The sequence below is a fragment of the Pinus tabuliformis genome, chromosome 5_1, assembly GCF_031772625.1.
Source record: "Pinus tabuliformis cultivar Carrire ecotype Pingquan chromosome 5_1, CPIR1, whole genome shotgun sequence".
NCBI lineage: Eukaryota > Viridiplantae > Streptophyta > Pinopsida > Pinales > Pinaceae > Pinus > Pinus tabuliformis.
Genome location: NC_142305.1, coordinates 691,025,688 through 691,049,518, shown reverse-complemented (window position 1 = coordinate 691,049,518; position 23,831 = coordinate 691,025,688). Strand labels below are relative to the sequence as shown.

At 42.0% G+C, this 23,831-nt stretch overlaps 1 protein-coding gene across 9 annotated transcripts in view; it reads left to right on the top strand.

The window, feature by feature from the left end:
* The window catches only part of ABCA1 (ATP-binding cassette A1), a 380,643-nt gene that overhangs the window by 274,750 nt on the left and 82,062 nt on the right, over positions 1-23,831 (top strand). The gene's annotated exons all lie outside the window — the stretch shown is intronic.

The window sequence follows — 23,831 nt, the reverse complement described above, 5'->3', positions numbered from 1 at the left end:
TTAAATTATCAGCAAATGTATTTGGAGAGGGAGCATAAATATGTGTAAATTATGTTTGCTGTGTCAAAACAGATTAGCTGATATTGGTCCATTATTGTAAACGATTCAACTAAATTTTTAATTCCATGCACGTAATTGCCATATGACATAGAATCATGAAATACAAAGGAGATATGAGGGAGGTTGACTGGGATGTATTAATATACTTCAATTTCACTTAGCATGCAGCATCTGTGTGAATCTTCCTCTGATTATATTCATAATTTCATAACATTGTTCCCATGTTTTAGAAAAGCATGATTGATCTTAGAGGAAGAGTAAGTTAAAGACACATTATAGGACTTAGCTTCTTGAAGATGGAGTGTAGTCATTTTCTCATATGTCCACTGATAACAAGATTACCAGTGTTTAAAGCTGTGGAAATATGTTGGGATTCAGCACTTCTGAGTATGGAGTTCAGTTATGTGGCCAAATATACATTAAAATGTAAAGGAGATGTGAAGAAAATAAGCAAAAGTAAATGTAAAACGAATGAATAAGTGCAATAATTAAATGAAAGAAAGTTAAGACATGTTGGATACAAATTTGGATCTTTCATTACTTTGCTTGTAAAAATCCATGATTGCAATAAACTGAAAGCTATTCTTTTAACTGATTCAGTTTATTTGTTTCTGTTAATTAATTTTAATGGAAAATAACGAATAGCTCACTACTGCAACCTTCGCAAATAAAATACTGCAGAAATAAACTGGAACTGAGAAATAGAAGCACACACACATAAAACATGATTCTGTTATTTTTGGACTAAACGTCCCCTGAAAAACCCCTCATGGAAAACCGGTGCAACAGATGAGGGCTTATTTATTATTCTTCAACAAAATTAGGGAGTACTATGATCTGCTTGCCAAACATTGGCAAAGCTCTGGAAAATTTTCTCTACCACTCCAATTGACAGATTGACCTGGAAGCTCACTGTTTCCCTTGCAAAATTCAATTCGGCCTCGTCCAGTAATTTACACAAAAAAACTTTGACTGCTGGAAATGCTCACTGGCTAACTGGATTTTGAGCTACTGCTGATCCTGCGCTCCTTTGGTGATCCCACACTCGCACTAGGAAAACTTGCTCTGCCTTTTGGAACTGATTCCCGACCGCTGGTGAACAATCTGTTGGTCAGATCTGCACTCTGGAGAATTCACACCATCAAGTATAGCCTTCCTGCAGATGAATTCGATCTTCTCTCTGACTCTGGAAATCTATGTGGAAATCCCCCCTGGAAATCTTCTCTCTGCCTTTTGCTGAAACCCTCTCACTGATGCTTCATTGGCTCAAACTCTACCCTTGCTGAAAACTACGCACTAGTTTATTCGCACTGCTTTGCTCCCATCCTCCACAACTGTGGCTATCTCCATCCTGTTGACTTGCTTTTATAATCTCTTGCTGAAGGTTCAATTGCCAAGATCTAATCATGATCTATGGCTAAGATTAATTTGACTCCATGATATCACTTTTCTCCAGAGCAAAAGTCTAATTCCTCAATTAATACCCATTAATCTATGAAATCGGATTCGCTGGAAATGGGCTACGTGTCCGAATCCCACGAATTGGACACAACTCGGTGGTGATTCGAATCCTAGAACGTGACATGTCATGTCCTAACATGACACGATCGAATCCCGCATGTGTCACGTTAGAACACAACGTGTCACGATTTTGGGATTCGAATCCCATAAAAGGGAAACCCGCGGGCATAAAAATGCGCTGTTCTATCAGTGATTTATCATTTCTCTCTTTCAGTGTTGCATACATTGAGCTGTGGGCAAGGAGCTAAGGGTATGGAGCATTCGGCAAGGAGATTCACGCACCAGGTAAGTGCATTTCATTTCTATTTTTTTGCTTTTCTATTACAGCAGTTTGTATATGATTTTTTTTTTACAAATTTGTGCATGTTTTGTTTATTTTTTTTACAGTATTCATGGCTTAATCAAGGGCAGCAGTTAGGGGGCAAAGGAAGGGGAAAAATGTATCCATTGGAGATGCCCCTCCTCCCCCAATATCATCAAAGTCTGCTTCAAGTAATGTTGAGGGAAGAGGAGGACCTAAAGACAGCATTGAGAAATATCCCTTGTGGAAATATGTCACAAGAGAGGATGAGACAAGCACCAAGGGGAAGGGAGGAGGCAATGTGCAATGGAGATGCAACTTTTGCGACATTTCTTTCAAAAGCACATATTACTGTGTGAAAGGCCATTTGTTGGCTTTACTAGGTTGTGGAATTGGAGCTTGTAAAGCTGTTCCTTTGCAAAAAAGGAAAGAAATGGAAAAGGAGTTCACTATTGGTATGGCAAATGTGGCTGCAAAATCAAGAAAAACCAAGAATGAAGACCCCCTTCCATTTTTGAGGAAAGGCACCACCAAATTTCCATTTGAGAGTTCAATTGGGGGACAAGCAGCAAAAAGAAGAGCAATTTCACTTGGTCCAATGGAAAAGATTTTTCAAAAAGAGAAACGGGAAGAGCTTGATCTCACCATTGCCTTATTTTTCTATCAAAACTTCATATCATTTAATGTTGCACACTCACTTCTATTTATTGAGATGTGTCGAGCTCTAACTCACAGGTCTCCATCATTGTATGTGCCTCCTGGTTCAGAGAAGTTTAGAACCACATTGTTGACGAAGGCAAAAAAAGAGGTGCAAAAAATGCTTGAGCCTATTAAAGAATTATGGCCAACATCTGGGGTTAGCATTGTTTCTGATGGATGGACAGATCTAGCACGACACCCAATCATCAAATTCATGGTGTCTTCCTTGAATGGTCTAGTTTTCTTGAAAGCAGTGGATACACTTGGAGAATACAAGGATGCACAATTTATGGGTGAGTTATTTATTAAAGTTATTGAAGATGTAGGTATTGATTCTTGTGTGCAAATCATTACAGATAATGCACCTGTTTGCAAGGCTGCTTGCATGATTGTGGAAGCTAAATATCCACAAGTGTTTTGGACACCTTGCATTGTCTATTCATTGAACTTAGCACTGAAATCCATTGCTTCTGATGTGCTTTGGATTGGTAACATTATTGAGGATGCACGACATCTCCGTAACTTTGTGCAAAATCATACAAATGCCCTCACTATCTAGAAGGAGTACAACAATTTATTATTGTTGAAGATTGCTGATACACGGTTTGCCTCTTCATTCATGATGTTGAAGAGGTTGAGGGAGGTCAAGACCACTCTTGGGGCCATGGTTATTTCTGAGTTTTGGTCTTTTTGGAGGAAGACAGATCAAGTAGCCTCTAAAAGAGTGAACGACACAGTGCTAGATGATGCTTGGTGGGAGAGGGTAGATCTAATTATTCAGATCATGGACCCTATCATTTCTTTGCTTCGATTTGCAGATACAGACAAACCCATCCTAGGAGAGGTTTATGAGGGATGGGATTCCATGATTGAGTCTGTGAGGAGCATTATTCTACAGAGTGAGTGCCCCGAGTATGAGACATCACCAGAGGCCTTCTGTGGTACTATACAGGATATGCTTGTTAGCAGATGGGACAAGAATTGCACACCTTTACATTGTTTGGCTCACTCATTGAATCCAAAATACTACAACCATGAGTGGTTGAGTGGTGGACCTTCCCGCAGATTCCCTCCTCACATGGATGGTGAAATCTCATAGGGAAGGAAAGATGCATTCAGGCGGGTTTTTCAGGATAGAGCATTGCTTGATGAGGTGGAGGACGCCTTTGCAGAGTTTTCCACTAGCATTGGTCGATTTGCAGGATATGATGTGATTGGAGACAGGGGGGCTAAGAAGCCCTATTCTTGGTGGGCAAATCATGGGGCAACAAGCCCTCCTCTTTAGCAGTTAGCCATGAGGCTCCTCTCTTAGGTGACTTCATCCTCTTGTTGCAAGAGGAATTGGAGCACATATGGGAATTTGTATAGTGTGAAGAAGAGCAGGCTTGAACAGTCTAGGGCAGAGACAATGGTGTATGTGCACACCAACCTTCGTCTTATTTACAGGCAGAGGGAAGAGTGGTTGAGGGGAAAGATAGATGTGGGATGTCTTTCCTGATGATATGGGTCTGGACAACAGTGTTGAGTTGGCATTGGCCAACATGGATTTCAATGATCCAGTGCTAGAGCTTGTTAGATTTGATGACGGTGATATTTTAGAGGGGTCATCCTCCACACCAGCAGATGGAGAGGCGACTATGGATACAGGGGAGGAGGAGGATGCAGAGGAGAGCAGTGGTGAGTCTGGTGACCATGATGATGAGGACATTGATGCTGATTCTGATGATGACTATGAGGATTGTTGACTCATGAGTCATGGGCTACCTATTGCCTTGAGGCTTGTATACCTGTAGTTGTTTTATATTTTCTATTTCTATTTGCCATTGGCATTGCACTACCTATGTAACACATTTTGATTTGATGACTTAATGAGAAAACTACAGTTGTCAGTGTCTTTATCTTACTATCTTGTAAGTTGTCTTTCATTTATGAATCATGATTTATGTGACAACTGACATGTATTTGAATTTTGTATGTACTATGCATGCTATAATGTTACTAAATTACTTTGTAAACAGTAAAACTAACATCTAGATGAAGATCTATGTTTGAAATCAATGAATTTGTATCATTAATGAGAATTTGTGTAAGAAATATCTAATTGCTAATATATATATAATGAATCCTACATGTCCTGTTCTGGGGGGTCAACCTGTCCGAATCCGACTCCCGGATCCCCGTATCCTACGAATCCCGAATCCCGAATCCCCAAGTCAGGTGACTTAGCCATTCATTAATTAATTAATTTTCCTAAGTTAGACTTAGGAACTTTTAATTATTGATCAATTAATTTAATTGAGTGGTTTCTCAGTGTTTTCTCTCTAAATTTTTTCTGGGCTTTGGAGATCTCTTGTTCCTTGGCCTTTTACACACAATCCGAGACTAGGATACTTGTCCGATGCTACTCCAAACCATACAAAACTAATGCTGTTAGTTTTTGGAGCATCAAATGTGTTCTAGCCTTGAAATTTTATGGAGAGGCTAGAGTACAGGAGATCTTCATAACCCCAGGAGATCTTCATAACCGAGAAACCGTTTTTGGAAATTCTCCCTAGAAATGACTAAATTAGATTATTAGCCAATTTTTAAATATTTCCTAAGTCTAAACTTAGGAAATATGGTAAATTAATCATAATTAATTAAGTCAAGGTGTGAATGATCTAGAAACTCACATGGATCGACTTGAAGATGATTCTAGCATCGATTCAGATTAAATCTTGGCTGTTGGAGTCCCAACAGAGGATTATAAGGAGGAGTCGATGGGGCACTTGGAGAAGACAGTTGAGCAATATGATTTCATGAGCAGATCAATTTCCAGAGTAGCAACAGTCAGTTGCTGGAGAGAGAGCCTGTGAGATCGAAATAGTGAGAGACGGGCAGAGAGAGTGAAGCTAGAGGAAGGTTTTCAGATCCGGTGAGTTCATTTGCATAAACGTAGAAGAGCCATAGAGAGGCTGACGTTGGGGCAACGCAGTAGCCTCTAGAGGCAGTTTCGATTTTGTTGGGGAAAGATGAGTTTCAATGCCAGAAGATGGACAAAGGTTCCGGAGGCGAGGAGAGACATTTTCCCAGATAGCAGTAGACTAGACGACTTCAAGAGAGGCTGATTCGAACTGAGTGCAAAAGAGACTGCGCCATGGTGACGCAGTAGTTACGCAGAGCTAGTGGGCGACTCACCTGGAGCTGAGGTCAGAGCCCAGACTTGCTTGTGGAGTGAGGAATTTTTCCCACTAGATTTTTCTTGCCAGTATTTCTCTGTAGGATTTCCAGTTTCAACATCTAGTTATACTCAGATTATTTCACTGCTACTTAATATTAAAACCCTCAGCTGCTGCACCGGTTTTCCAAAGTTGGGTTTTTTCGGGGATATTTGTCCAAAAATACCTGTGTTATTTTATGTGTGTGCTAGCATTTCTTCCAACGTTTATTCTTCCGCAGTTTTATTTGTGTAGGTTGCAGTGTGAGTTATTTAGTGTTTGTTATAGGAAACAATAAATAAATTGTTAAATTAAATTAGCGACTAGGAGAATAATTTCTAGTTGTTGCAATAGGATTCCGGTTGTGGAATTTTCACTTGGTATCAAAGCATAGTTGATCAGCGAGAGAGCTTAGAGGCAAAGAGAGTTAAAATTCCTGAATCTAACACATTAGAAACCCCTACTGCAATTTTTGGTTTACCATCTCCTACTTGTTCTTTACATTAACAAGTTATTTAATTGCATAAATATTGAAGTAAACACAAATGCTGCCTTCACAGATACACAGATCATGCACTGAAGTAAACAGAAACAATAACATAAGGGACACCGTTATTTTTGGAGAATCGTCCCCGGAAAAACCCAATGCGGGAAAACTGGTGCAACATATAGAGGGTTTGTATTATTAAGTAGATTCGTGAATACAACTAGGGTGCTAGAAATGGCTCACCCAACAGAGAATATCCTTGGCAGTAGTACCTCTATCTGGAGACGGATATTTCGGCAAATCAACAACCGGATGATCAACCCCATAGTGACTCTGACTGTTCCTTGTGCTGGACAGTGAAAGATGCTCCAAGCACTGCTTTGGAACTACGTCACCCTTCAGGAACTGTGTCACCCTCTCTCGGCTAATCTGCTCTCAGTCCGCCCTACAAAATCTCCCCAGCGCTGCCTCTGAAGTCCAATGTCAAACTCTACGACCCTCTGCACTACCTGCGTTAGCCTCTATGGCCTTCTGCGTCCTCTGCGTCAGCCCTTCTAGGGCCTGCGCTGTCTCTCCGGCATTGTGCTGCCTCTCTGCTATGTATTCTTCAGCCTCAGATGGAAATCCCTTGTTGAACTGCCCCTCACTGCAACTGATCACTAACTCGATTTCCTCAGCAAACTTTGCCCCAAAAATTGAATTCTTGATCTCTCTTGGTGTGTCTCCCACTGACCCTCAAGCCTCCTCTTATACTTTTCTTGTTGACGATTCAACGACCGAGATTAAGTCCCTAATCAACGGCTAAGATTAGAACTGGCTTGATCCTCGTCACTTAGAACTTTCTCACCCATTTTATATTAATACACATTAATATTTTTATTTTCCTAAGTTTAGACTTGGGAACCCATTAAAAATATTAATTATTTTAATATTTTTTTATTTGGATGGAATTTCTCCAAATGATTTCTGGGCCTTGGAGATCTCATGTGCCTTGGCGTCTCCACCAAATTTCATGGCTAAAGGACATCCGATACTACCAAAAATCAACACTACCTCTTAGCGAGGAATGTGCTTTAGCAATGCTTCACCATAGAAACATCACACTGATCCTCCACATCGGTCCTCTGTGCTGATGCTTGGCTTGCTGCCTCACATCCACTGCACTGCTGCTTCCTGTACTGCTGCCCATGACACTGTGTCAGCCTCTACGGCCTTCTGCGTCAGCCTCTATGACCTTCTGCGTCCTCTGCATCAGCTCCTAGTTCCTCTGCGTTAGCCCTTCTAGGGCCCGTGCTATCTCTCCGGCACTGCGTTGCCTCTCTGATATGTATTCTTCAGCCTCAATGGAAATCCCTTGCTGAACTGCCCCTCACTACAACTGATTACTAACTCGATTTCGTTAGCAAACGTCGCCTCTGAAAATCAAATTCTTGATCTCTCTTGGTGTGTCTCCAACTGACCCTCAAGCCTCCTCTTATACTTCTCCTTTTAATGATTCAACGACCAAGATTAAGTCCCTAATCAACGACTAAGATTAGAATTGGCTTGATCCTCGTCACTTAGAACTTGCTCACCCATTTTATATTAATGCACATTAATATTTTTATTTTCCTAAGTTTAGACTTAGGAACCCATTAAAAATATTAATTATTTTAATACCTCATTATCGGGTGGAACTTCATGTTTTCTGAGTCTTGGAGATCTCATGTGCCTTAGCCTCTCCACCAAATTTCATCGCTAGAGCACATTCGATGCTACCAAAAATCAACAGAGAGGAGGAGTTTCACTGTTTAGTGTGGGCAGCAGATCGAAACTCCCAGGGGCAACGCAGTCACTTTGCCAAGACGCCAAGTTACTTGAGGAGATTCGATTTTTTTGAGTGAGGGACAAAAAAATTTGATCTCTCCAGATCGAGTGATTCTAGAGGCAGAGGGAGCAACTTAGTGTTTTTGCACAGCATATCTCTAGCTAGACGCAGTAGTTTTGCAACAGTTTGCTAGAGCAGAGCTAGCGTTGGGTGGAAGGAAGAACAAAACACACTGAGGGAAAATTTTCCTTAGGGAACTTCTAGTCTTAAGAAGTTCGATTTTCCTTGCAGATCAATTGTGGTTGCGAGCATATTTTCTCAGTCCAGAAGGGAGTGCGAATCACTGAACAACAACTGAGTAGAAGGGAAGAGGAGGTTTTCGACATTTTGTTGAGATGGCCACTGTTGGGCTTTGTGATCAAGACAGGTTGGATGGAGCTTCCAACTATGTCATCTAGAAGGCAAGGACGTCCTTCCCTCTGGATTAGTTTGGCCTTAAGATATATATTGATGCAGTGGTAGCAGTTCCCCAAGATGCAGATCAGCTGAAGGAGTATAGAAAGGAGATGGCACAGGCAAAGAGATTGATCCTAGATGGAGTCCGGGATCATATTGTTTCACACATAGTTGACAAAGATACTGCCAAGGAGATGGGGGAGACTCTCTCCACGCTATACCAAGGAAATTCCGAGTAGTGGAAGATGTACTTAGAGGAGAAGTTGAGATGCATATGGATGTGGAAGGGGGAAGCCATAGACCCCTTCCTCACTAAGATTCAGGAGGTGCCGGACCAGTTGTTAGTTGTTGGGGCAGCACCTCAATCCACAAAGCTAGTGTGATTGGTACTAAACAGTGTCTCCGAGGAGTCGTAGGTATTCGTCCAAAGTATTTTGGGATGAGATATTTTGCCAAGATGGGACAACATGTGGGCCGATTTGTAGCAGCAGGAGTTGACATGAGCTTTATTGAAGAGCTCCATCAGTGGCAGCAAGAATGGATAAAAGCAGGTGAAGGAGGAGGGGAATGTGGCCCTCGCATCAAAGTATCCCAGTCAGGGACAGGGGGAGCAGAGAAGAAAGGACCTGTCGAAGGTCAAGTGCTTCAGATGTGGTGAGCTCGACCACTATAGCACCTAGTGTCCTCTTAGAAAGAAGGACAAGGAGGAGAAGCATGACCAATAGGCAACATCAGTAGAGATCGATAGGCTTTCCTCCAGGCTGGTGGAAGACTTCACCATATTTGTTGATATACCTCCAGGAGTAAGGTGGGATGACTTGGTGCTATAGCTCCAGAGCGCTACAGATAGGCAGGATCCTTGAGGAGTCGACCTCATGGATCAATACCTTGCTATGGGGGGGACCACAGTATTCAGTAGCAGGATGGATCAGTGACAGTTGATGCACTCAGATGCCAGAGTGACAGATGCAGAGACTAGTAGTAGTCAGATGCTAGGGAGCGCAATGTAGAGTTGGCAGCAGTGCAGAGTTAGTAGCTGCGAAGATTCCTCAGTGACAATGCAGATACTAGCAACAGCCAGAGACTCGGGTGAAAGATGCATCACACTGATCACAGATGATTCAATATTTAGTATGCTTCTCAGTTGTAGTTGTTGTAGTTGCAACAACAATAGATGAGAGGGAGTTGCAGTTCAAATGCATTGATGGCCGTAGTTCAGCAGGGTCAGTAGTAGCACAAATGCAATGTATATCAGAGGTTCACAGTGGTTGGTGGGCAGTATGGCTAGACATCATTAGTGTGACAGGAGATGATGCAGAGAGAGGGTGCTGCTACAGGGTGAGCAGTAGCACTTGAACGCATTCCTCGCTAAGAGGGAGTGCTAGTTTTTGTAGCATTGGATGTGTTCTAGCCTTGAAATTTTGTGGAGAGGCTAGAATACATGGGATCTCCAAAACCCAAAAATCGTTTGTGGAAATTCTGCCTAGAAATGACTTAATTAGATTATTAGCCAGTTTTAAAATATTTCTTAAGTCTAAACTTAGGGAATATTGTTAATTAATCAAAATTAATTAAGTCAAGGCATGAATGATCTAGAAACTCACATGGATCGACTTCAAGATGATCCTAGCCATCGAGTAAGATTTAATCTTGGTCATTGGAGTCCCAATAGAGGATTATAAGAAGAAGTCGATGGACACTTGAGTAGTTCGGTTTCATGAGCAAATTGATTTCCAGAGTAGTAGTAGTTAGATGCCGGAGAGAGAGCCCGTGAGATCGAAGCAGTGAGAAAGGGGCAAAGACAATGAAGCCATAGGAAGATTTCCAGACCCGGTGAGTGCATTTGCAGAGAGGCAGAAGAGTCACATAGAAGCTGACGCTGGGGTAGCGTAGTAGCCTCTAGGGACAGTTTCGGTTATGCTAGGGAAGGACGAGTTTCAGTGCCAGAAGCTGGATAGAGGTTCTGGAGGCCAAGAGAGATATTTTCTTAGACAGTCATAGACCAAACGGCTTGAGGAGAGGCTAATTCAAACTGAGTGTAGAAAGGACTGCTCGAGGGTGACGCAGTGGATGCGCAAAGCCAATTTGGATGACTCATCTAGAGTTGAGGTTAGAGCCGTAATTCGCCTGTGGAGTGAGGACTTTCTCACTAGATTTTGCTTGCCAGTATTTCTCTGTAGGGTTGCCAGTTTCACATCCAGTTGTACTCAAATTATTTCACTGCTGCTTTATATTAAGACCCTTAGCTGTTGCACTATTTTTTCCCAAGTTTGGTTTTTCCGGGGACATTTGTCCAAAATCATTGTTATTTTATGTGTGTGCTAGTATTTCTTCCAGCGTTTATTCTTCCGCAATTTTATTTGTGTAGGTTGTAGTGTGAGTTATTCAGTATTTGCTATAGGAAACAATAAATAAATTGTTAAATTAAATTAACAATTAGGAGAATAATTTCTAGTTGTTGCATTAGGATTCCGGTTGTGGATTTTTCACATACTCCCTCTTAGCGAGGAGGGCGTTCTCTCCATTATACTCCTCTACATTCTGTAGCTGGACTGACAATGTCGTTGGTGTCTGACATCTGTGATACAACTAGCTCTCACTGTCCACCATGCCACTGCGTGAACTCTCATTCATTTGCCACTGACTTGTGGCTGAACCAATCTTTGATCTCACACTGCTGATGCCTCTGCGCTACTGCTGTTGTGCTGTAACTTCACTGTACTGCATCTGCACTGTTGCTATCACTGCAATTGTGTGCTGATCACCTCAGATCCTAAAGCACTAAGCTTCCATAGGGCTGCCCCCTCTATAGCTAGATCCCTCTGAGTCTTGACCTCCCATTGGGATATCTCTCTTCTCCCTTCTGGTAACTCCCACTGTCCAACTGGAAATTGGACTACACAATTCTGTGCTAGGAAACTCACTGGTTGGAATTGCAACTACTATCTACAACTGGGCAATTCGCACTGCTTGTGTCACTGCAACTAGCTCTGCAATTGTCTCTTGAGTACTGACTGCAACTAGGTCTGCAACTGTCATCCAAATGACTGATTGTGCCTTTTGACACTGAACGACTATTCTCCTGCTACTATAATACCGTGGGCTCCCAATAACAAAGGTGATGGTCTTGTTGCAACAACTAAAACTGAACTAACTGATCTCCTTGCTGCTTCTGCATTGGACCCTGCCCATCCTGACACACTTAAGTATTATCCTTCGCCTCTATCTAGAGGTATTGCTGCTATTGATGCAAATCCCTCCATTCTGGTAGTCAACTCATCAATCATTACCAAAGTTGTTGTCTGCTCCTTGTCCTTCTTCTTCAGATACTAGGTGACATAGTGACCAAACTCAGCACACCTGAATCACTTGATGTTCGATAGGTCTTTCTTCTTTTTCTCTCCTCCCATTGTGCCTTGTCCTGACTGAGACACTTTTTCACCTTTCCCTTACCTGCAAGGGCTACGTTCTCCTCATTCTCCTCGTCCTTTGGTCTTTTTCTCCTTTTTCTGGTAGTACCATTTGCAAGACTGAGTCTTAGCTCCTTCTGAGTGAAGTTACTCCATAAATGATCCCAACCAGGAAATCTATCTTGCCCAGATATAATGTGGATGAAAGTACGCGACTCCTTGGTGAAACCGTTGAGGGCTGTCCGTGCTAGCTCACTATTTGATGGTTTCTCCCCAATGGTTGCAAGTTCTTCTCAGATCGTCTGAATCTTGGTGAGGTAGGATGTAACACTCTCACCCTTTTGCATCTATATGGTCCTCAACTTCTCCTTGAGAATCATCTTTCGATTCCTAGATGGATTCTGGTACAACTTCAAGACGACATCCCACATCTCCTTTGTTGTACGCTTGTCTGCAATGTGCAGGACAATGTGATCCCAAACCTTCTCTAGGACCATCCTCTTAGCTTTGACCATCTCCTTTTTATAGGTTGCCTGTTGTTGTGGATCTGTTGATATGGTAATGGTGTTCTCCACATACTCCTTCAATCCATGTTCATCCAACAGGAAAGTCATCCTAGCCTTCTAAATGCCAAAGTTAGAGGCTCTGTCAAGTTTGTCTTGATTCTTGATTACTGTTGTGGCCATCCTTGCAAAAATCAAATAAGTTGGAGGTCTATGTACTGAAATTCCCCTTCTCCTTCCATCAACTAGATTTGGCCTCTTTTTCTACTTGAACTCCCCCTGGAATGCATATATCTACTCTTGTACTCTTCTTCGATGTCCTTTTTTGACATTCACATTGTCAGCTATTTCCCCCCGGGAAACTCGCTCTACCTTCTGGATGTCCTCCTTCAGATCTGTCACACACATTGTTGGCCCTGGAAATCAAACTAGCTAGACTAACAATTCTATAGGACCTTGTGTTGTTGGAAATTTCTATCTCCTTTCTTGGAGTGGAAAACTTGAAACGCACTGAGGATTTTTGGAAATTCCCTCTCTAGTGTGCTTTATATTCCTTCCCTGTGTAGATCTGCAATTGCAAACATTGCTGCAAATTTTCTGCGCCTGGATCTAATATGTGGCGGACTGACTGATCCGCTCATTGGAATTACTTCCTGGCGAACCACTTCCTGCTGCGGCTTGCCACAAATTTGAAGCAAAATCACACTTTCCTCCTCCTGGATCTGGAAATTAATTTTTTATGCTCCTATGCAAATCACACCCTTGGCTTGGTCGGTGCAGATCTAAACATTGTGCTTCAAATCTGCCTCGAAAATGGCATGATCTCTCTTCCTTTCGCCTTTGAGCCTCATATTTGATCAACCATGCTTTGATACCATGTGAAAAATCCATGATTGCAATCAATTGGAAACTATTCTTCTCACTGATGCAGTTTATTTGCCTTTTGTTAATTAATTTTAACGAAAAATAATGAATAGCTCACTACTGCAATCTTCACAAATAAAATACTGTGAAAATAATTTGGAACTAGGAAATAGAAGCACACACACATAAAATATGACACTGCTATTTTTGGACTAAACATCCCAGGAAAAACCCTGAAGGGAAAAGCAGTGCAACAGATGAGCGTTTATTTATTATTCTTTAGCAAAATTAGGGAGTATAATGATTTGCTTGCCAAACATTGGGAAAGCTCCAGAAATTTTTTTCCACCACACCAATTGGCAGATCTACCTGGAAACTCACTGTTTCCCTTGCAAAATCCAACTCGGCCTCGTCCTGTAATTCGCACAAAAAAATCACTGACTGTTGGAGATGCGCATTGGCTAACTAGATTTCGAGCTGCTGCTAATCCTGCACTCCTTTGGTGATCCTGCACTCACACTAGGCAAACTCGCTCTGCCATTCGGAATTGATTCCTGACAACTAGTGAACGATTTGCTACCTAGATTTGTGCTCTGGAGAATTCACACCAACTGGTATGACAAATCTCTATGGAAATATCCCCTCGAAATCTTCCCTCCTTTGATGCTTCATTGGCTCGAACTCTACCCTCGCTGGAAATTGCGCACTGGGTAATTCACATTGCCTTGCTCCCTCAATCCACAATTGTGTCTATCTCCATCCCATTGAATTTATTTTATAATCTCTCGCTTGTTAATTTTGGCAACTAGGGAGAAATTCTCTAGCCCACATTTAATTATGAAATATAATTTCAAGTGATTAAATAAAAAAAGAATTTTATTATGGTCATCAAGCCGACTTCAATCTATCGGAGGGAAAAATATTAATTTGAAAATTTGAAATTTTTATAAGTCGGCCTCATGTTGGCCTGACCCCAAAGAGACACCTATTTGTATTGGCAATCAAGTATAAATACCCCGCTTAGGTAATCTCCAAAAGCACTTCAGATGGCACAAGCAGTTTTGAGATATTTAGATGTATTCTCCTTTGAGATATTTCACTAGGGTTTGAGGTTCCACAAGATTACACTCTCTCGCATTGCTTCAAGACACTCTCACATTGCTTCAGGACTCCTTTGCATATGGCTACATGACTCTCACACTTGGTATGGCATCTATGTGATAACAATGGCAATGATCTTGCACTGTAATGATATGGCACTTGCATGATCTCACTTGAATAACACATGGACTTCTAAATCCAAGATCTATGGGTGGGGAAGCTATAACACAAAATATGAGTCACTTTGGACCACTTCAAAGCCTTAATACTGCAAGAAAATTGATTTTTTAGCAAGTTAGGAATTTAGTTGTTGAGGTTTTGGAGTCCAAATCCCATGCATGCAAATGTAGGAAATTATTTGATTAGAATGTAAGTGTTTTAATGCTGGAAATAATTACTTTTAACTAGAAATGAAAGATGCAAACTTGTAAAACTAAACTTGAAGTTAAAGAAATGTGTGTTTAACATACTTACTTGAGAAAAACTCTCTATGTGATGAGAAATTTGCATAAAGTGATATGCTACAGCGGTCTTATGCTGCAGATCTGCATAGATAATTAAAAAAACCCATGAAATATGTGTAAAATAGGCTCAAAATGAATGTATGTTATTCCTTGGGTTGGATCTAGAATTAATTGCTCTTTTTCCCAACAGTTGACTAGCTATGTATGATAGAGCTTTGCAACAAGCTAGTTATTAAAACAAAAAAAGGGATTTTTTTTAGTTTTTATAGATAATGTGGTTGACTGAGTGAGGCCTACCTTGACCTTTTACCCAACACTTTTCTTGGTTTAAATTATAACGCTTTCTTTGTCAGCTTTTCCTTGAGGACTATGATTGAATGAGGAGTCAAGGGTGAGACTGTTTCACTCAAATTAATCTAGAACATTTGCAAGAAATCTTATCCCACTAGGAGGATCTACTCATTTGAGGTGCCCTAGTCACTATATCAACAACACCAATATCCAAAACTCTTGTTGAAGATATCCCCTAGAGGATTTTTCCAATGCTAAAATGTGATGTTCCTTTTTTTGGTGTTTCTTATGACATGGTTAGGATGGACTCTCAAAGTTGGGGGCAAACAGGACACAAGTGCAGGTTGGTGTCATCAGTGGGCCCAGGGGCTTTTGAGGAGTTTTTATGAGGTCCGATGGCATTTGCTTGGTATATTCCATCATCTGCACATTTTGTCTTTTGTTTTGTGGCATTCCAGCCACTTTCAAAAAACAACGTTATTAAGGGGCATAACTCAATTAACTACGCTTAAGGTGGCATTTCGGGAGGATTACTTGGCATAACACTTTAGTGTAATAGCTCTTTGGAACCAGAACGAGAAGATCTATAGGATAGGATGGTTAGAAGTGATTTTCAGTGACCTGAGGAGGCATAGTGGCCAATTTACCCTTTTCCCATGTTAAAAAGAATATTTTAATTGAAATAAAAGAGGGAAAAGTGCTCCATGATTAAAATAATAATATAATTGGAGGTTCTAGAGGGGTCCATCAGATTAAAGAGGAGGAAGAGGCCATTAGGGGACATCTTGGATTTGATATTACTTCTTGTATGAGAGGTTGAGAACCTGATTCTCTACTTCATTGGTAGCCCCAGGACGGAAACCCTTGGGTGATTTTGATGAGAGTGGACAGAAACCCACCTCATCTCCTTGGTGGATTCAGCGAGAGTTCACAGGTGCAATGATTGATTTCAGTTCAATTTTGAGAGGCCGATGCAGCAGATTTGTCGGGGCCAGTTTTTCATCTCAGCTATATTGGTTGTATTTGCATGTAACCCAGTTTATCTATCATAATAAAAACTAAGATTATTTTCTGCTTATTGTGTTATGAATTTGCATGCACTCTATCTGTTATATTTTACATGGCAATCTTTTGTTAAACGAATGATAAATTTTATGGAAAATTTTTGGCTGAGTGCATTTCTGCAAAATTATTCAAAATATCCTGTTTGGGATATTAGAGTGTTATGAAAACATTGGTCTTGGCTCAACCTGTGGGTTTTTAGTTGTAACTATTATTGTTAGAAGGTTTGTTGGAGAAAGCCAGTCATTCCTAGTCTCATTGGCTGAACATAATTAATCAGAGAACTGAACAGATTAGTGGGAGAAGAGCGACCAAGTTGCTTGTTAATTTTAGGTATGTTCTATGCTTAGAGCAATTTATTTCAATTTTCATAGTTAGCTCAATATATTTTCTAGATTAGCAATCACATCAGCATTAAAATAAATTGTAGATAGAACATATATATAGATTGCAGAAGATAGCCAAGACAAGAGGACACAAGATGTGGTGCTAGCCAGGGACAAACCCCAATGTGGGGCAACCCTTGATCAATTCTTCTTATATGTTCTTCAATAGTTCAACAGAGAGAGAGATAGTAAATTACAACAGAAGTCAACACTTTGACTTATCTAAATAAGCGCATAGATCATCTCTAAGAAGATGATACATGGGATAACTGAACTTAGTTGAAGACATGCTGCTTCCACTGATTCTCCAAGGTGACTCTTTCACCTATCATTTCGCTGCACCTCATCGTTATGCTGCACCTCACCGTGCTGCACCATGCTGTACTCACCATCACTATGTTGGACCTCATAACCATGCTGCACACATCATACTGATGTATCTTATGCTGCCACTGCTGTCTCATTTGCCATTGTTGCACCGTGCTACCACAACTGTCCCATGTGCCATTGTTGCACCATACTACCACAGCTGTGCCATGTGTCCATAGGTGCACCATGCTAGCCACTGCTGTCCCATGTGGCATACTGTTGTCCCACTGTTAGTGACATTGTCATTCCATGTTTGCTTGCTGTCCCATTGTTTTGCTACTGTCCCATCACAACTTGCTATCCCAATTGTGCCATCATTGCACTATGCCATTGCTGCTAGCATTGCTGTCCCATCACACTGCACTGCTGCACTGTTGCTCTCTGGTTAGGGCATCACCTACAACCTTATTCCTTCACACAACTCAGCAATCAACCCTCGAAAAGACTATGGTTTACCAAGGGAGTATGCCTCCACTCCTATGCTGCCTTTGTCTGCTCAAACGCAGCACATAGATGGCCTCTAGCTGCTGGCTATGGCCTGCGACCTAGCCCAGCAGCTAGCTATAGCTATGGCTCCCTTATACACCACCCAAACAACCCTTAAACAACATTGTTTTCTCCTCCAGATTTGCAGACTTCCTTGCCCAGTAATCTGCACCCAAGACGACTCTCAAGCAAGCCTCAAAGCAGCGGGCTGTAACCTACAACAACTCGGCCTCTCCACAGAAATACCACGCTGCTCTTTAAGCTCCCCCACGCTGTCCCTTTGGCCCTTCAAACTGCGGCTAAGACTCCTGCAATCCCTACTCTAAATCTGCACTTGAAACAACCCCAAACAGATTTGTCTAACCCTTAAACTTACCTCAGAAATACACTGTCCATACAACCCTTCCATGCTGTCTAGGGCAGCCTCCTAACCACGGTTCCAAGCCTCCTTCTCCACGTAGATTTCATGTGTAGATCTGTCATAGGTTAGGGCTTGCTAGGACTGTGGCTAGCGTTGCTAAGACCTCCTCCATAGCTGCGTAGATACTCCTTAGGACTGTGTTAGGGCATCCTCCTTAGGACTGCATCTAGGGCTTGTACAGACTGCGTTTAGGGCTTCATACTAGGGCTCCTTTACCTTCTGCGTTTTAGGGCTTCCTCTCTTAGATTTCTCTTCCACTAAAACTCAGAACAAGTGGAGAGAAATCAAGAGTGAAGTGTGTGTAAAATGACCCTCAAGTCATCTCCTTTTATACTAAAACGTTGAGCACATGTGGGGTTTATTTGGTTGGTGGCCGACCTTAACAAATTGTCTATTAACACAAATAAATTCATAACGCCATGAATACTTATCGAAATTGGATGATCTTTAGATCAATCCTACACCTCTCGATGAGAGGGATCGAAGAAAAATAACAACTGCCATAAATAAGATGGCCCACATGGAGTTTGGCCTTAGTTGCCAATTTTAACACTCCCTCTCAACTAGGGAGAAATCCATCCGCTGATCCATCGGCCAAACTATACTATCTCTGCCAACTGTGCCCTGCACTGCTCGGCTTTGCTTTGCTGAACCATGAAGAAGAAGAATTGATCGAGAATGTCTCATACCATTTTCTACTGACCCGAAGTCAGTTCCATGTGAAGAGAGTGTGTCATACCACTCTTATTGATCCTAGATCAGTTCTAAGAGAGTGAGTCATATCACTCTTACTGATCCAAAGACAAATCCAATTGATCCCAGATCAATATGAAAAGCGAGTGTCCCAAATCACTCATACTGATCCCAGATCAATTTCATTGATACTAGATCAATGGAGGTCATCCTAGCATAGAGAGTACGGTAGATACAACGATGCGTCCATCGATAGTACTACTATGGTCCCTAACCTCATTTCCTTGCTCATTGGCCAGATGAGAGGTACTTCCCATGAGTCCCAGACTGCATGGGTAGGATGCCTTGACAAGATAACCATTCATCCTGTCCCTAAGTCGCCATGGGGTGTCACAGGGAAGGCTGAGCCATTCACCCTGTACACAATGCACCATTAGGGGAGGGTGAGTCGCCCTATGGTCGCTTGTTGCTTCAAGAAGTACCCCAAACCCCCCAGAGCTCCTAGAGCTCAATGCATGCATCATGCAGGACCCTCATAAGAGGGTCTCTCAACGACTCCAAGTCGTTCGGGAAAGTCACAAATTTGACCTTTCCCAAGGGCTTCGATAGAATGTCTGCGACCTGTACATCAATCTCAATATACTGGAGCAATCATAAAATACAGGATTCCTCAACAATCGAATCCCCCCCTTAGTTGACATAGAAGATCACGGTGGTATCATTTCCACAACCAGGCAACTTCACACGAGATCATACTCGTAGCTATGTATTCTGCCTTAGCGGTGCTCAAAGCAACCGTCTTCTGCTTCTTTCTCATCCAGGATATCGAAGCAGAACCCAAAGAGAACTAGCACTCAGAAGTGCTCTTGCGATCCTCCACACTGCCTGCCCAGTGAACATTTGAATAATCATGCAGCTTCACATTTCCGACAGTGTATCTCAATCCATGAAAGATTGTGCCCCGAAGATATCTTAGAAGATTCTTGGCACCAATCTAGTGAGGCTCAACCATATATGAGCTCATCATGCTAACTGCAAAACATATGTCCGGACGAAAGTTCACCAAGAACATCAATGCCAATGAGTTTATGAAACTAAGAAGCATTTCCCAAATCTGGTCCGGAATTACTACCACATAACTTCTAAAAGTTAAGCTCCATCGAGGTAGTCATGGGCTTGAAGTTTACCATTCCAAATCCAGAATCCAACTCCCTCTTACTTCTGCAAATGAGAGGGTCTGCACCTGTCAAAAAGAGGTAGTCCTCATAAGGTGCCGGTATGAGGGGTCTATCATCCAAAACCTTCAAGTAATGGTTTGGAGTGGCTTCACTCCTAGTGAATCTCAGCTTCATTAGACAACTATCAATCGTCTCATACTAAGTGTGGGATGTTTTGCTTCAAGCTATAGAGGGTTTTCTTCCACCTGTATACATGAGATTCCTGATCATGAATCTCAAACCCCTTGGGTTGTTTGAAGCTTGTGGACCTGCGATATGAGGGAAGTGGTCCCCTTGTAAGATTTTTCCTTTGGTACATCTCAGACATGTACCTTCATGCTCTTCTTGAATTCAGGCTTCTAAGTCACCATCTAACTCACATCGGGTAGGGCCCCATAAGTAGACCTCCGGTGCTATAGATGAGATGTGTCAACTGACATGGTCCCCAATGGACCATCCTGCAACTTGATACAAATTTCCAACCCTGAACCCATGAGTAAAAGCGTTTCTATTTTTAAACACATACCTTTCCATCGATGAATGCCACCTTGAAACCTTTCACTTCCATTGCCGAAATGGACACCAAGTTCTTCTTGCGATCAGGTACATAAAAGAGATTCTGTAAATGAATCGAGTTACCCTTATTCAATTGAGTGGTAACATTCCCTACACCCTTTCTCGGATAGGTGGCATTGACTCTGAGCATAATCCCATGATTGTTTCCATCTCTACCAAATTAGAGAGAGCGCCCTTTTACACGTTGAAGTGCCTTGAAGCACTACAATCAATAAGCCAAATTCCCAAAGAGTCTGAAGGAGAGGGCCAATACAAGATAACACTTCTTTATCTTATCAGAAACAACATTTGATTCTTCATACCTAGGGTTCCTTGTTTTCTTTGAAGAATCGGTTGTTTCCTTGATGACCTGCATTACCTGTCATTCCTCTGATCATTGAAGATGTCCCTGGAATGATTGTTATCATCATCAAGTGATGTGTCCCTACCATTCAGACACTCCTTCGCATAATGGCTGAACTTATTACAAACAAGGCATTTGCCTTTCCTTCCACCCTTAGATCCGAACATCCAATGAAGTGATCTTTAGGTGGGCCATCAGAAGCTTCTGCTGCGCCATTCTGATAATATTCTCTGCTTCGACTTCACCCTTGGTGAATTTGAAGAGGGATGAGGAATCCATTGATCCTTTTGTCCTTTCCCAACTGTCTTCGGTGATTGCTCTTTCACTCTTGCTTGGGCTTTGTCTTCACCTTAGCTTTGATACCATGTTAATTTTAGGTATGTTCTATACTTAGAGAAATTTATTTCAATTTTCACAGTTAGCTCAATATCTTTTCCAGATTAGCAATCACATCAGCATTAAAATAAACTGCAGATAGAACATAAATATAGATCGCAGAAGACAAGCTAGGACAAGAGGACACAAGATGTGGCGCTAGCGAGGGACAAACCCCAATGTGGGGAAACCTTTGATCAATTCTTCTTATCTGTTCTTCAATAGTTCAGTAGAGAGAGAGAGAGAGAGAGATAGTACAATTACAACAGAAGTCAACACTTTGACTTATCTAAATAAAAGCATAGATCATCTCTAAGAAGATGATACATGAGATAACTAAACTTAGTTGAAGACATGTTGCTTCAGCTGATTCTCCAAGGTGACTCCTTCACCTATCATTGTGCTGCACCTCATCATTCACTGTGTTGCACCCATCATCATTATGTTGGACCTCATAACCATGTTATACACATCATACTACTGTACCTTATGCTATCACTGTTGTCACATGTGCCATTGTTGCACCATGCTACCACAGCTGTCCCATGTGCCATTGCTGCACCATACTGCCACAACTGTCCCATGTGCCATAGCTGCAACATGCTAGCCACTGCTGTCCTATGCTACCTTTGTCTGCTCAAACGCAGCACATAGATGGCCTCGAGCTGCTGGCTATGGCTTGCGGCCTAGGCCAGCAGCTACATGTAGCTGCGGCTCCCTTATACACCACCCAAACAACCCTTAAACAACATTGTTTTCTCCTCCAGATTTGCGGCCTTCCTTGCCCAGCACTCTGCACCTAAGATGGCTCTCAAACAAGCCTCAAAGCAGCCCGCTGTAACCTACAACAACTCGACCTCTCCATAGAAATACCATGCTACTCTTTAAGCTCCCCCACACTGCCCCTTTGGCCCTTCAAACTGCGGCTAAGACTCCTGCAATCCCTGCTCTAAATCTGCACTTGAAACAACCCCAAACAGATTTGTCTAACCCTTAAACTTACCTCAGAAATACGTTGTCCATACAGCCCTTCCACGCTGTGTAGGGCAGCCTCCTAACCATGGTTCCAAGCCTCCTTCTCCACGCAGATTTCATGCGTAGAGCTGTCATAGGTTAGGGCTTGCTAGGACGGTGGCTAGGGCTGCTAAGACCTCCTCCATAGCTGTGTAGATCGTCCTTCTTAGGACTGCGTTAGGGTATCCTCCTTAGGACTACGTCTAGGGCTTGTAGAGACTACGTTTAGGGCTTCATACTAGGGATCCTTTACCTTCTGCGTTTTAGGGCTTCCTCACTTAGATTTCTCTTCCACTAAAACCCAGAACAAGTGGAGAGAAATCAAGAGTGAAGTGTGTGTAAAATGACTCTCAAGTCATCTCCTTTTATACTAAAACGTTGAGCACATGTGGGGTTTATTTGGTTGCTGACCGACCTTGACAAATTGTCTATTAACACAAATAAATTCATAACTCCATGAATACTTATCGGAATCGTATGATTTTTAGATCAATCCTACACCTCTCGATGAGAGGGATCTAAGAAAAATATCAACTGCCATAAATAAGACGACCCACATGGAGTTTGGCCCTGGTTGCCAATTTTAACATTGCTGCTATGTAGAGGACGAGTTTTCCCTCTGTCTGTTGTATTTGTCTCTACATTTGCAACTCAGAAGACTGAGACCATTCTGCTGAAGGAGAACCGTTGCACTCATAAATTCAGTGACTGAAATCAAATGCAGAAAAAGGTGGAAGATGCTACCTGAGCGATAGCGCATTTATAGAATTAAGACTTCTATCGAATGATACTCACTATCTTATTCTAGAATTCCTATTCAATGTTGCATGGAGCTCAGATTTGTAACCAGGTTCCTTTCTTGCGTTATCTGTCATGTATTTCCTGGTTAATTTGCTAGTAGAAGCCATGTCATGTTCAACAGTGCCAATACTTGATCATGTTTCTGAATTGAAAAAAAAATGAAATATCAGTTGCCGATTAGGGGCTAGTTTCTTCATATATGTACCCCTGTATTTTATATCTTGCACCTGTAAATGTACTTCACCTACAACAGTGTTTATGCAATATGTTTGACAAATTGTTTCACTGAAAGTTCCTTGAAAACTAAGAAACACAGTGAAATTATATTTTTTATTTGTTGAACAAAGCATCAAGGGTAGATTGTCTCAAGTGTCAGACGGTTGTACAGGGCTGAACTTTTAGAATTGGTAAAGTCTTGTTTTATGCGAAGGTTTCAGAAGAAGTTTCAAGGCCGTCCAAGCCATACCCTTTCCCTAACCTGCGTATTGTCTTGCTGCTGCCATCGAGTTTCCCTCTATCCAATCCGCAAACCTTTCTTTCACGCCCCTCTCCATGCTGTCCCATCCATTAAACTGCTCTGTCTCAGCATTCAACCCGCAGACTAATTCCTCTACCTCAGTTGAGTTGCCTCTTTCACCTGCAATCAGAACCTCCACGCTGCTACTGATCCGCATCTCCGTTTGCATCCCACGCAGTTCCTTCCCCATTCCTCCAGCTGCATTCTCCTCAACGCTTCCCTTCCCCACGTCTTGGATTCTGCGCGCAGCCGTCATACCTCACACCCTCCTCCGCTGTCATTACTCTCCTTGCTGCGTGGATCTCTTCTTCCCAGTGTCGTTCCTTAACGTTTCTGTCCAATTCCCGCCCATCGAACTCACTCACATTGCTCCAATTTCTGCCATCCATCTGTTGCCGTCCATTTTTTTT